This window comes from Cavia porcellus, unplaced genomic scaffold (genome assembly GCF_034190915.1).
Source record: "Cavia porcellus strain 051 isolate PalLab524CR breed Dunkin Hartley unplaced genomic scaffold, mCavPor4.1 scaffold_12, whole genome shotgun sequence".
In the NCBI taxonomy this organism is placed as follows: domain Eukaryota; kingdom Metazoa; phylum Chordata; class Mammalia; order Rodentia; family Caviidae; genus Cavia; species Cavia porcellus.
Window position 1 is genome coordinate 80,151,299 of NW_026947495.1, and position 12,508 is coordinate 80,163,806.

The 12,508-nt window shown below is 47.5% G+C and overlaps 1 protein-coding gene across 1 annotated transcript in view; it reads left to right on the top strand.

The window, feature by feature from the left end:
* Positions 1 to 3,234: 3,234 nt before the first annotated feature.
* Slc39a10 (solute carrier family 39 member 10) overlaps positions 3,235 to 12,508 on the top strand; it is a 43,345-nt gene continuing 34,071 nt past the window's right edge. Inside the window, exon 1 of the mRNA XM_063259470.1 lies at positions 3,235 to 3,734. The gene's annotated coding sequence lies outside the window, so the exon portion shown is untranslated. The remainder of the gene's footprint in view (positions 3,735 to 12,508) is intronic.

The following is a 12,508-nucleotide window of genomic DNA, read 5'->3' on the forward strand; positions in this document are numbered from 1 at the left end:
CACAACATGTGATTTTGTGTGACGCTGCAGCTTATTAGATTTCTTCCCTAGTAAGGAAAGTAACAGAGTAGCTTGCGGCTCACTCATTTATCCTATCTAGTGATTTCGCTCTAAACCCTGTACAAATCAGTGTATAAATGTGAATGTAGCGGGCAGCGGTGGTGCACACCTATAATCCCAGCACACCAGAGGCTGAGGCAGGAGAACTGCTGGAATTTGAGGCCAGCCTGAGGTACACGGTGAGAAGTTGGGGTCAGCTGGGCTACACAGTGAGACCCTGCCAGGGAAAAACACACACAAAAATTACAAAGTGAACATACAGGATACTTAGGTAAGTAGATAAGCATGACAGGAGACATGGCCGCTGTTGTTTCATATGTAAGAGACAGCATTTTATTTGCAGAAAATCTACAAACCACAACAACAAAAATAATGACCCACAGACAGATCCCATTTCTGCTCTAGTTACAATTGTGTCAGCAGAGATATCAGTTTTATATTTAAAAAAGAGGAAAGTTTTGGTGTTTAAATACACTTGACAAACTTCATAGTGAAAGAAAAAAAACCCAAAAATCTCATTCCCATGAGACTTAGAACACCTAACACAGATTTTTCCAAAATGGTCAGCCCTCTCATGTATTTTTCCTCATGCACCTTTGTGGGGCCAGGAATGAGCCAGAGGGTGTTCTGGGGTGCTTACACCAACACACACGGAACAGGCAATCTGCTGAGTGGAGTTTCCCAGAATGCATCAGTAGGTCATCCGTGCAAAGCACTGGGTATATCTCATGAAATTAGCTTTCTGCTTTAGAAATATACCCCAGCAGTTTGTTTTTAACACATGTTTGTAGTACATGATGATCACACCCCTCATGGGAAGTCAGTACATGTGTATCTTATTTTTAAAAAAATTCCTCTCCTCCCTCAATTCATCTCCTAGGTGCCTTTCCACACGCAAAAGATCTGTCTGGCCACTCGTGGGCTTCTCCTTTGTTTTGGCAGAGTAGTGCTCCATTGTGTATAAATACATCCCTTTTTTGTTGGTTTTTGAGGCAGTGTTTTACGATGTAACTTGGGCTAGCCTTGAACTCACCATGCAGCCTAGGTTGGCCTCAGACTTGTGAGTGCAAGGATTATATGCACAGACTACCATGCCGGCACCACATTTTCTGCATTCATCTCTCTGTTGATGGATTTTTAAGCTACTTCCAATGTGTGGCTATTGTGAATTGTGCATCTATCTATACATGAGTATGCATGGAGCTCTATTATAAGGTGTCTTTAGCTCTTTTGAGAAGATACTTAGAAAGGGAATAGCTGGGTCAAGTTTGGTGAATTAGCATTCTGAATTGCATAATGGCTGCATTAGATTACATTCCCACCAATAATACAAAAGCACACCACATCCCCCACCTTCACCAAAACCTGCTATCATCTGGCTCCTTTATGATGGCCATCTTGCTGGAATATGAATCTCATTACTGTTTTTGTTGCTTGTTTTTGACAGGGCTTGCATACTGAATTTAGACTAACCTTGAACTATGTAGCCTGGGCCTGCCTCAGTTTGTAAAGTGCTAGGATTACAGGCGTGGCCACCATGCCCAGTCATTGTTGTTTTAAAGTTTAATGGCCAGCAATGTTGAGTATTTTTTCCTGTATTTATTGGCCAGTTGTATTTCTTCTGAGAAGATTCTGTTCATTTCAGTTGCCTATTGTTTGAGTGGGTCTTGCATTTTGGAAGTCTAGGCTTTTTGTGTTCATTACATATTCTTCATTATCAGCTCTCTGTCCAAGAAATAGGTAACAAACTTTTCCCCTATTCTGTCGTTTGTCTGTTTTCTCTGTTGATTGTTTCCACTCTGTGCAGATTTTAACTTGATGGGACCCACTTGGTGATTTTTGGTGTTCTTATGCAGTTGGGGTTCTGTTCAACTATAATCCTAGCACTTGGGAGGCTGAAGCAGGAGGATCACTGTGCGAGGCCAGCCTGAACTATATAGGTAGACCCTATCTCAAAAAAAAAAAAATAAAATAAAAACATATAATTAGTAAAAAACAGGCAGCAACCAATTAGACTAAGACTCACTGAATAATGTCTGAGCCTGAAGACTCCACCTTGGCCCAGCAGAAGCCTCTGGGTTTCTACCTGAGGATATGTCCAGCTAGGGCCATGCGGGTATCTGGCAAAACTGTTGTTCACCAAGTTGCATGGAAGTCGTGTTTCAGTATCTGAGCCTAGCTAAACGTTAGCCCTGCAAGTATGGAACCAAAAGGCAATGCGGGTGCCCTAAGGAATGCAAGTGCTGCATCTTATTTGGGAAGAGTATATCACGCATCTCTTTAAGGTGCACATGTGTATGTTCAATCAAGTAATTTTGAACCTCAAAATATCAGGGAAATTCAAGAGTTTTTTTTAATGATTTGGGCCCAAAGGATGTACCATAAGGTCTTTATGCACTCTAGAAGTCTTCAGGTGTAGAATGAACTTTAGAACACTTTTAAAGCCATCTCATCTTGTCTGTAAGCCTGAGGTCCAGAGACAGTCTCTCTCACAGTTAGTGGCCTCGGACTTGGAACTCTTTCCTAGTGCCTAGGGTTTTCTCCTTTTGCTAGCAGAGGCAGGGTCCATGAACTGGTTCCCCCAAACGAAGAAATAGAAAAAAAACCAAAAAGCATTGTAAGTGTATGAGCTACGCACTTGTGAGCAGCACAATGTGCTGGCACCTGAGCGCCTTTCCTTGTTGGTACACAAAACCGCCGTCTTTGGAAGGGCGTCACCATAACAGTACACGGGATAGCAAAACCTGGAGGCCACAGCAGTTGTGGAGCCCGACTCTCTTTCCCTCTGCACTGTATGAGGCAAACTCCTGCACCTCCGCGCCTCTGCACCCTGAAACCCTGCAGCCCCATGCCCCGTAACCCCTGCACACCCCCGCCTCTGCGCCCCCCAACTCCAGGCTCACGCAGGCAACACTCGACCCCGACCCAGCCGCGCAAGCCTGCGCAGGTCCTCGATCGCGGCCATGCTGCACACCGGGGCGCCGGACTAGCACCTTCGCGGTCGTCCCCTTCCGGGTGCTGGAGCGCGGGGAGCAGGGGGGAGCTCAGAGCCGCCCCGGGCCACCTCCTAGGGGCGTGGGCGGCGGCGGAAGCGCGGGGCCGAGCCTCGCCCCTACCCCGGGCTGTAGAGACGTGCCCGCTCCTCGCCGGAGCTCAGGCTACAGCCGCTCCGACGCGAGCCCCGCCGCGGGGACCTGGTTCCCCCGGGCTGCAGGCCCGGCCGCCCTAGCCTCAGTGGAGGCCCCGGGTCGCCTCTCGGCACCGCTCACGCCTGGCCGCCCTCACGCGCCTTCGCGCATGCGCCGGCCGTCCCCTGCGGCTCCCTTTCTGGGAACAAAACTAACGCCGAGCCGCGGAGCTCCGCAATTTGCGTAGACCCGCACTTCCTACCGCTCCGACCCTCCGAGCGGCGTCCGCGAGGGGCGTCGCTTCCCTGCGCGAGCGGCGCTTCCGGAGCGAGCAGCGCGTACGCCCGTCGCGTAGCGCCCATAGGCGGAAAGGTTGCGCCTGCGCAGAACACTCCGCCCGCCCGGTACGCTATTAGCGTAGCGTGGCGAGGGACGCCCGGGCCTGCGCGACGCAGTTGGCGCAGCGGGCGTTGGTGAATCCACGACTTGGTGCAGCCGGGTTTGGTACCGAGCGGAGAGGAGATGCACACGGCACTCGAGTGTGAGGTAACTATAAAACCCCGATTTGTTTACATTCCCTCCCCCAGAACCGGCCCCGTGCGCCGCGGAGCCTGCGAGGTCCCGGACGCGGCGGCAGGCGGGCGAGGCGGCGGCCGGGGCGGGTCCCGCGGGGCGGCGCGGGGCTGCGGCGGGGCTGGGCGGGCGGCTGGCGGCTGGCGGCTGGTGGCGGGCGGCGGGGACTCGGCTCGGCCCGCGCCCGGTTCCTTGGCGGCTTCGCCCGCGATCCCCGCCGGCCGCTCCGCGCCGCGCCGCGCCGGGCCTGAGCGGGCCGGCCGGGCTTTGTTCTCGGCCCCGGCAGGGGCCGGGCGGCAGGGAGCGGGACCCCGGCTTCGCCTGGTGCCGGCGGCCCTCGGGCCGGGCGCGCGCGGCCGTGACGTTGAGGGCTCGCGGCGCTCACGTGGGCGCCGCACGTGGCGTGGGCCGGCGGCCGGGGGCTCGGCGGAGACGGCCCGGCGGGGGCCGCGGCCAGGCGATCGCGGGTCCCCTCCTGCTCCTCGGGTTTGCCTTGGGAGCAGCTCCTGGAGCCGCGCCAGCCCGCGGCAGTGCAGGCTCTGTGCGGCCTCCGGGACGTGCATCCGAATCGTGTGTGAGGGAGGAGTAAGTCGTGCATTGCAAAAACCACAGGTCAAGAATTTACTGTAATGCTGTCGAGAACCTGGACTTCCAGATCTCGGGATCGGTTTACACCGCGGCTCCCTGCCCAGAAGTTCTCTGACTACCTTCGTGGTGCGGGTCCGCGTTTCCCTAGACCTTGAGAACCCATGCCAGCTAACCCACATCCTGTCTGCCTGGAACATTTCACCAGAGATCGAAACAAGTATCCAGTATCAGTGATACCTGCTGTGCAGAAAACGAAACAGGGATATGCTGGCAGGCAAACGTTTCAGTTTTGTGATGTGTAGGAGGTTTGGAATACCGTCAGGTAGGATTACAGCAGAAGCCCAGGGTGAAATATCCCTACTGCGAGAAAGTATTAGCTCCCATCAGGGTTACCTGGATGACTTAACTAGCCAAGATTAATTGATCCTGAAAAAATGTAAATAATTTAAGGTGTTTCATGTTGTACTTCGTGCCTTCCTTTGGGAATGTGAAGAAGTAATTCTATTTTGGTGGCTAATTACAAGTAAGATACGCCTGTCTTTCCTCTGTCCAAATTCTCAAACCTGAATCCGGTCTACCTGCGGACACTTGGAGAAGAATGACTTTGAATGACTGGGGCTATTTGAAAAGCTGCGTTTGGGAGATCTTTCGTTGAGATGTGGTTCACTCAACATGTTAGGCCCCAACGTATTTTGGGATTTGGAGTTTTTGGATTTTTGTTTTGGGAATGCACAATTTGTGATTCAGTCATAAATTTCTGTTCCACTAGCAAAAGCGAGCACAGTTCTTTTGCTGTATTTTTTTTTTTTTTTTTTTCCTTTTTTGAGCACTGGCTTTAAAATACTTTTAGGATGCCTCAGGCTTAGAATGCAGGTACTGTTGTAGGGGATGTGCCCTCCCCCCCCCATTCCTAATTTATGGAAAGGTACGATGTAGGTATCAGCATGAAAAATTATTCAGCAGCTGGGATAATCACTTGTTTTTTTTTTTTTTTTTTTTTTTTTTAATTTGCGTGCTGAGGATTGAATCCAGGGAGTGCTGTGCTGCATCTTCAGGGTTTTTTGCTCAGTTGTCCAGGCTGGCCTTGAAACTCCTGCCTGGGTGCCTTCCCCTGTCTTTTCAAATAAAGAAAATTTACTTGTCAGTATTATTTTGTGTTGTCCACCCTGGTCTGTTTTCAGTATTGGCCAGTATTATAAACGAGGGCTTTGGGGTGGCATTAAAGATTTGACCCCTGTATCTACTGTTAACACTGGTTACCTTAACCATCTTGCTTTCAGTGATTTATCTATGAACCTTAAGCACTGAGGTTTACCTTCTGCGCCTACTGTGACCCTTGAGTGAGGCAGTGAACCTAAGTACTGCAGATCCATTGTTTAATCATCTTAATTTTCTATATAATTTCATTTTCTCCAGGTTGTGGAATACCTTTTCTTTTCTTATAATTTTGTAGTCCCCCGAATAAGGTTTGGTAATTTCTGCCACTCCTTTGGGAGGAAACAACTACTCTGCTGATTTTGGTACTCATGTAATAACTAAGGAGTTCTCTGCCTTTCTTGTATTTTCTGTTCTATAATTACACACCTTTTCCCCTGCCAAACTGCCTTCTTGGATGGGGAACAAACACCACAGCTTTTTGACACGTAGTGCTTATGAGCATTAAAGGAATTTTCAAAGCTTGTTTGTGTACCTCTTTAATCCAGTTTAAAAAATTCATTGAAAAAAAACCCTTAAATTTAGCACTAATTTAGGAAAATACTTTGAATAAAATTGTCAGCCTTTACCTGTGTATTGTGTCTTATGAATGAAAACATTCCTAAATTGGACATAAAACAGGAAATGGAAGAGAAATGTAATCAAAACAGCTAAATCTTTAGATAACATTTCACTTTAAACCAACTTCCGTGATTGTCATTCTCTCTTTTTTTTTTTTTTTTTTTTTATTGGTACGGAGGATCGAACTCAGACTGCCTGCTTGCAAGGCAGGCGCTTATGCCACTGAACTAAATCCCCAGCCCCTAGGACTGTCATTCTCGTGAAGATGGTGTGGGAATGCTGGATTTTAGTCCAACAGCAGAGTTGGTGGGCAGCATATTCAGGGCCCTCCAAACCCCGCAGCCATGGCTGTGTGCTTGTGATCTGGGCAGCTTCCTAGACCTCCATAGCACAGGCTCTGCCCACCTGCTGCCCTGTGGCAGTTTGCTGCTGCCCCCTAGTGTTCGGTTGCCCTTAAAATTTAGTTTTTTAAAATCTTTTCACCTGCACCCTGCTGGTGCCCCTGCCCCACCTTAAATTACCTGGTGAGTCTTGAGTCCCGCACATCTGGTCCACCTTTCCTGACCTTACAGCTGTTTAGAGTCCTGAATTAAATGGACTTGATCCTTCTGAGTTGTGTTATTTGATGACTTTTTGCTTCCAGCTTTCCAAATAAAATTTTGGGGTGGAGTTAAAAACCATACAGTGTTAACAAGTTACTTTGTGAAAGCGTATGTGGTTTTTTTAAAAGAATAATTTGAAGGTATATTTTTGAAGTTAGTTTTTTATAGAAATAACAATCTGGGCTACTTGTCTAACCCTAAGGGTGTTATAAAATCTTTTTTGGCTTAATTTAGTTCCATATAACTTGTTTCATCTGTATTAATAAAGTTTGAAAATGTCAAATTCACATGGTGAGCTTTTAAATTTATTTTGAGCTATGACATACACGATTTTTGAAGAAACAAAGATTCAGGGTCCTTTCATAAAAACAAGATTTCCTCTGGTTATTTATGTAAATGCTCAGGTGTCAGGGTGTACAAGTTGTCAGCGTTCCAGTCTTACCTTTTCCTTATTAGTCACTGTAAATCCTGTGGGTGGGCTCCCCAGTGACTTTTAGTTTTCCTGATGTAATTAAATATTTTCTTACGGTAAGAATGTACTGGAATATGTAGAAACGGTAGGTAGGTAGTGAAGCAATTTACAGCAGTTCTAGGAGTTTCCAACTGCTTAGGAAATCACACGTGATATCCAGAAAAGTTAAAACACACAGTAATTTATTGTCATCAGGTAAATAAAATGGTATTTTTCTATGTTGTCAGAACATTGAATGTTGAGTCTTTAGACTCAACATACAGAGTGGGATATGTAGTATGTGCTTGATTAGCTGTTAGAGTGAGGTACTACTGGTGGTTACAGTTCATACATGTATCAGTGTAAAAGCCTGTTCAGGTAGCATTGATCTTCACAGTCTGAAACATGACTGTGTAATTCTGTAAATGCTTTGCAATTCCTCAGTTTAAAGACGGTTCGCTGCTGACAGGGAGGAAGGGTCAGATGATAGTTACTACTTCCAGCGGGCGGAGCTTCACCCTCCACACGCACCCTCCTTTTGGAGATGACCCGTCCTGGTCAGAGAAGGTTTCAGGGATGAGAAAAGTGTGGATGTCGTAGGAAATAGCCTTGCATTATTGATGTAGGAGCATGTAGGTCATGGGTCAGCAGGCCGTGACCCAAGGGCACATTCACGGTTTTTGTGAGTCAAGCGTTCCTAGGTGGCAGCCACCTCCTGGGTCCCCCCATTCTGCACTTCTGTGCTGTCTGTCTGAACTGTCAGGGTTGGGCAGGTCCCACCCGGGTCTGCCTGTGTAATGTCCCAATGTTACACCACATGTTTGCTTACGTTTTTTCTAGAAATGCGGTGGCGAACAATCCTTGAAAGCTCTGAAATGCTCGCCATGAGTGTTCTAGAACCCGAATGAGTAAATTATAGGAGTAGCAGGACAGTCAGTGAGCACGTGAGCGTGAGTCCTCAGTGTCGGTGTCCCCAGGATCCTGCTGCTCACCCGCTTCCCCCCTTCATTTTCCCTCCTCTGGAGAAATCCCAGTGTTCTGTGCTTGGGTGTGTGGCCCTGGCCTGAGCTCAGGTGGTCACTGCAGTCTGGACTGTCCCTTCTTCTGTAGCCTGGCCCACAGCTTTCTCACTAGTGGAAAAGCTGCTTGTGCCTTCCTTGTAAGTTCTTCAGAGTAGGAAATACATGATCTATATTTATTTAGCTTTTATGTAGTACACGCTTGCAATTCGCATAGCTTCAGTCAGTCACCTTAGGGAGTAGATCCATATACCTAACATACCTCAGTTCTGTGTTTACTCCTCTGTCCAGCCTCCACCCACCTCCCTCCCTCCATCTCTAAGATCTCCTTCCCTCATTTGCATTGCTTTTTCTTACTGTTTTCTTTTTCAAGGCAGTTTCTCTCAGTAATCCAGGCTGGTCTTGAACTCACCTTGTAGCCTAGGCTGGCCTTGAACTCACAGTGACCCTTCGGCCTCCGCCTCCCAAGTGCTGGGGTAACTGGGGGTGCACCACCACCCCAGCTTCCATTTCCCATTATTGTCGTTAATATTGCTTCTTTAGCTCATTCCTTTGACAGCCTCCTCCCGTGTGTACTGGTTGTGGGTACTTGGGACATGCACGTTTGACGCTATGCCTCCTCCTCCCTGCTCTGCGGCTTGCCCTCCCTCCTCTCTCTCTCTCTCTGTCTCTCTCTTCCTTCACAAAGCAGTGCAGAGCTAGCTGCATGCTCGCAGGCGCGGGGATGCACACCCAGTCTGTTACCTGAAGGGGATCCTGCGGTTGTGCTTCATGTGAAGGTGCACAGTTTGCAAGCTGTTGTGAAGGAGACCGTGGAAGGCTGGTTTATACCGCTGGTTAGTATAAGCGGAGTAATACTTGGCGTGCTACATTACAAAAGGGAGGCAACAAAATAGAGGCCGTACCATCAGGCACTAGTCACCACCGCATTATGTATAAAAGTGCATGTAACAATCACATGCTGCAGTACGAGTGACACAGTGTACGTGGTGTGATTGAAAGATACAGAATGCTCAACAGCTTTACCACAGTAAGAGACACATGGTGAGTAACCCCTTGGAACACTGCTTTCCCTTGGTACATGTATGTATCTCTGTCTTAGCCACCTTGTGAAACCTCTGGTCTGTAATGTGCTGTGGTGGCCGCAAGGTCAAGGTCCTGAGGCAGGTAGTTCAGAAGGTTTACCTCTTGTGGTCATTGCCACTTGAGTCAGAGGTCGCGCAGTGCCAGCTGCATGGAGAAGCTGGTGCCCCAGCATCCTCGGAGCCTCCCTATCTGCTGGGCAGCACCAACCTGCCTCAGTGTGCGGGAGAGTGTGTTATGCGGGGGAGTAAAGGCAGTGTGTCCTCCCGTGTGGTATTTTTAAGGTCGGACATTCACCATGTACTTTGATCACACCCCTTGTATGTGTTATAAAATAATGAGATTGTGTTTCCTGTTCCCATGAATATTTAGAGTAGAATATCACTTTATAACTAATATTTGGGCTGTGCTTTTTTCCCTAGGATTTTGGTTTTAAATAAGATGTTCAAATTTTCTCAAAGTGAGTAATTTAGATAATATAAATGGCATAAATTCAGTTTATTTTCAAGAAAATCATACCAGTTTTAAAAAATTGAAGGAAATCAGAAAGATGTGCTAAAACTTAAGTTACTAAAAGATAGTACAAAAAATGCTCTGTAACTTCACTGTAAATATAATTTTGTGGATTTATAAAACAGCCGCTAAGGTTTTTCCTGAGAATTTTCACTTATAAACAAGTACTTGAAAGTATTTATGAGACTAAAATTACTTTCTTTAGAGACCATGGTATTTTAACTTGATGCTTAAAAAGCTGTTAAATAAGGGGGAGAAAAAAAGCTTAAACTTAGAAATGAAGAGCAAATGCAAAACATGGGTTGCACTGTATGCACATGAGAACCGGTAAAACTGCAGGGAAAGAGCTCCGACAGCTGCTGGGTCGGGCCTGCGGCCTGCCGCGTGCAAGAGCTAGCACCCAGGGCCAGTGGGATCTCCTGAGGCTCATGCAAGGATAGCAGTACTGAGACAGCAGGAACAGTTTTAAAACCAAAGCTGAGAAGGCAGCGTCATTACCACTCCAGACAAGCACTCTGTCCCTCCACAGGTGGCAGGGCCACCCACAGCCTCCGAAAGCCACGGTGGATGAAGTGGGCAGCTAGACCGAGAAAGCTGGAGGAGGTTAGAGCCCCACGGGCCTGCCCCTCACCTGGTAATTAGTTACAAGAAGTTACCGGAAGCAGTAGCATCAAGTGGATTAACATGCATGCCTCATCTGACTAAATCTTGAATTATAAGTGTTTTTCCCTCATATGTGATTTGGTTTTTATTGGTTAAGAAAACATTTTTAAAAATTACTGGTTTTTTTTTTTCTGTAGTCAGACTTCCATGTGAATATAGTTTAAAGAATGAGGTGGTTCTGTGTATGACCCCTGGTCCTTCCCTGTCTTTGCCCAGAAGGATCGGGAACCACCTTAGGTCCTTGCTGCTCCCGGCCACCCCAGGTGGCTGTCGCCCTGGGGCTGCCTCTGCCAGCAGGAGGGAGAGCCCACACTCTTTCCACCATGGTGCACTGTGCTGCATTTCCTTGGCCAGCTGTAGTACAGTGTGGTCTAGAACATCATGTAATAATGTCTTTTGAGGCTGTAAATGTTATTTACGGCTGGTATGTTGTAGTAAACTGTTACTTTTCCTTTCCTGCAGTCTTTTTTTTTTTCTGGTATTAATAATTTTCTTACCTTTTTCTTTGTAGTTCTTGGTGTCATACCAGAATCTCTGTTGGCTCTGTTCTGCAAGGCAATTCTGTAAGAAGGGAATATGGTTAAGAGGCCCTGTTCAGGAGTTCTCGTAGTAGTTTTCTTATGTATGAGAAATGTTAGCCTTGGTAATAAAATCGTTACTGGATTGGTAACTAAAATTGGTGGTGAAGCAGTGAAGCAGCTCTGGCATTTGGATCACGTGTTGGAAGAGCCTGCTAGATGGTCAGACTGTATCATCCCACTTTGTTGGACAATTATGAGGCCCTTGATGACTCAAAATAATTACAAGGACAGCTATAATTAATTTGGCAGAAAGCTTCCGTCTGGTGAAGCAATAGCCTGTTGTCAGCAGCATTACACACACACACACACACACACACACACACACACGTGTGCGTGCACACGCGCGCGGCAATGTCATATAACAGGAACTGCCCTGGAGGTCTGTGTCCACGGCCTCCACCTCCTCACCTCAGAAGGGTCGCTTTAACTGGCAGTTTTCACTGATGCCAGGCTCCCGCGAGGCAGAGGCTGGCAGCTGCACCACAGACTTACAGAGGAGAAGCGGGGAGGGGGTTGCAGTGAAACAGATCTGAGGCGGTGGCAGGAGCTAGTCTGAGAGTAAAGAGAGCTCCCTGACTTTACTGCAGTCTTAGAGGCACCTTGGCCGGAGGAGGTTAGGACCTGCTACCCAGTTAGCTAAAATAACAAACACTTCAGTAGCTTCGGAAGCCTGTCAGTATTTGATGTCTGCCCATGGCTTCCCAGCCAGTGTCTTTACTAATCTAATCTCAGATTCTTATTGCCTTCATAAATAGAGCGGTTGCAGTAAAATTATAGATAGCTTTCTGTACTGTCTGGTTCCAGGTTCTCTGCAAGCAAAGGTGGAAAAGGGGAAATGCCAGTTGTTCAGACTTTTAGTGAGAAATGTAGCTTTGTACGTAAATGTTTCAAACACCATGAAGATGGAGTTGGTGGGCTGTTGGTGGCTTTGGTTCTGTAAACAGGAACATTTAGAGTCAGTGTGTCTTAAGTTAGCAAAATGGGGCAAGTGTTGAATCATGCCCGAGCTAGCTTGCATCTACGGTTTTCACTGGAATGAATTTCAGTGAGAAAGACAGAGATTACAGAACTCTGCTTCCTCGTTTATTTATGTATTGGGCTCCTTTGGTTTCTGAGGGGAGCATGCGTTGTAGATGAGCGAGCTGATGGAGTGAGGTGCTGAACGGCAGCCGTGCAGCTCTCGGAGGGTTTTGTGTTTCCCGCTGAGAACCCTCTCTGCGCGTGGTCCTCTCACCAGTGGGGATTTAGTACGGACTCCTCTATTACCTGGAGGGCCTGACTGAGGCCGCGTATGCGCTGTGGGTGTTTCCTAGCCTTCTTTCCAAGGGACTTGCCCTTGCTGCTGTACTTTCGTAGTTTAAGTGAAATATAATGAATGCCATGTCTAATAATCAGACTGTAAGTTGTATACTTGCTGCCCAAAGAATTTTGTAGACATTAGTGCAGCCGGTAGGTGCAGTGGCAGTGCTGG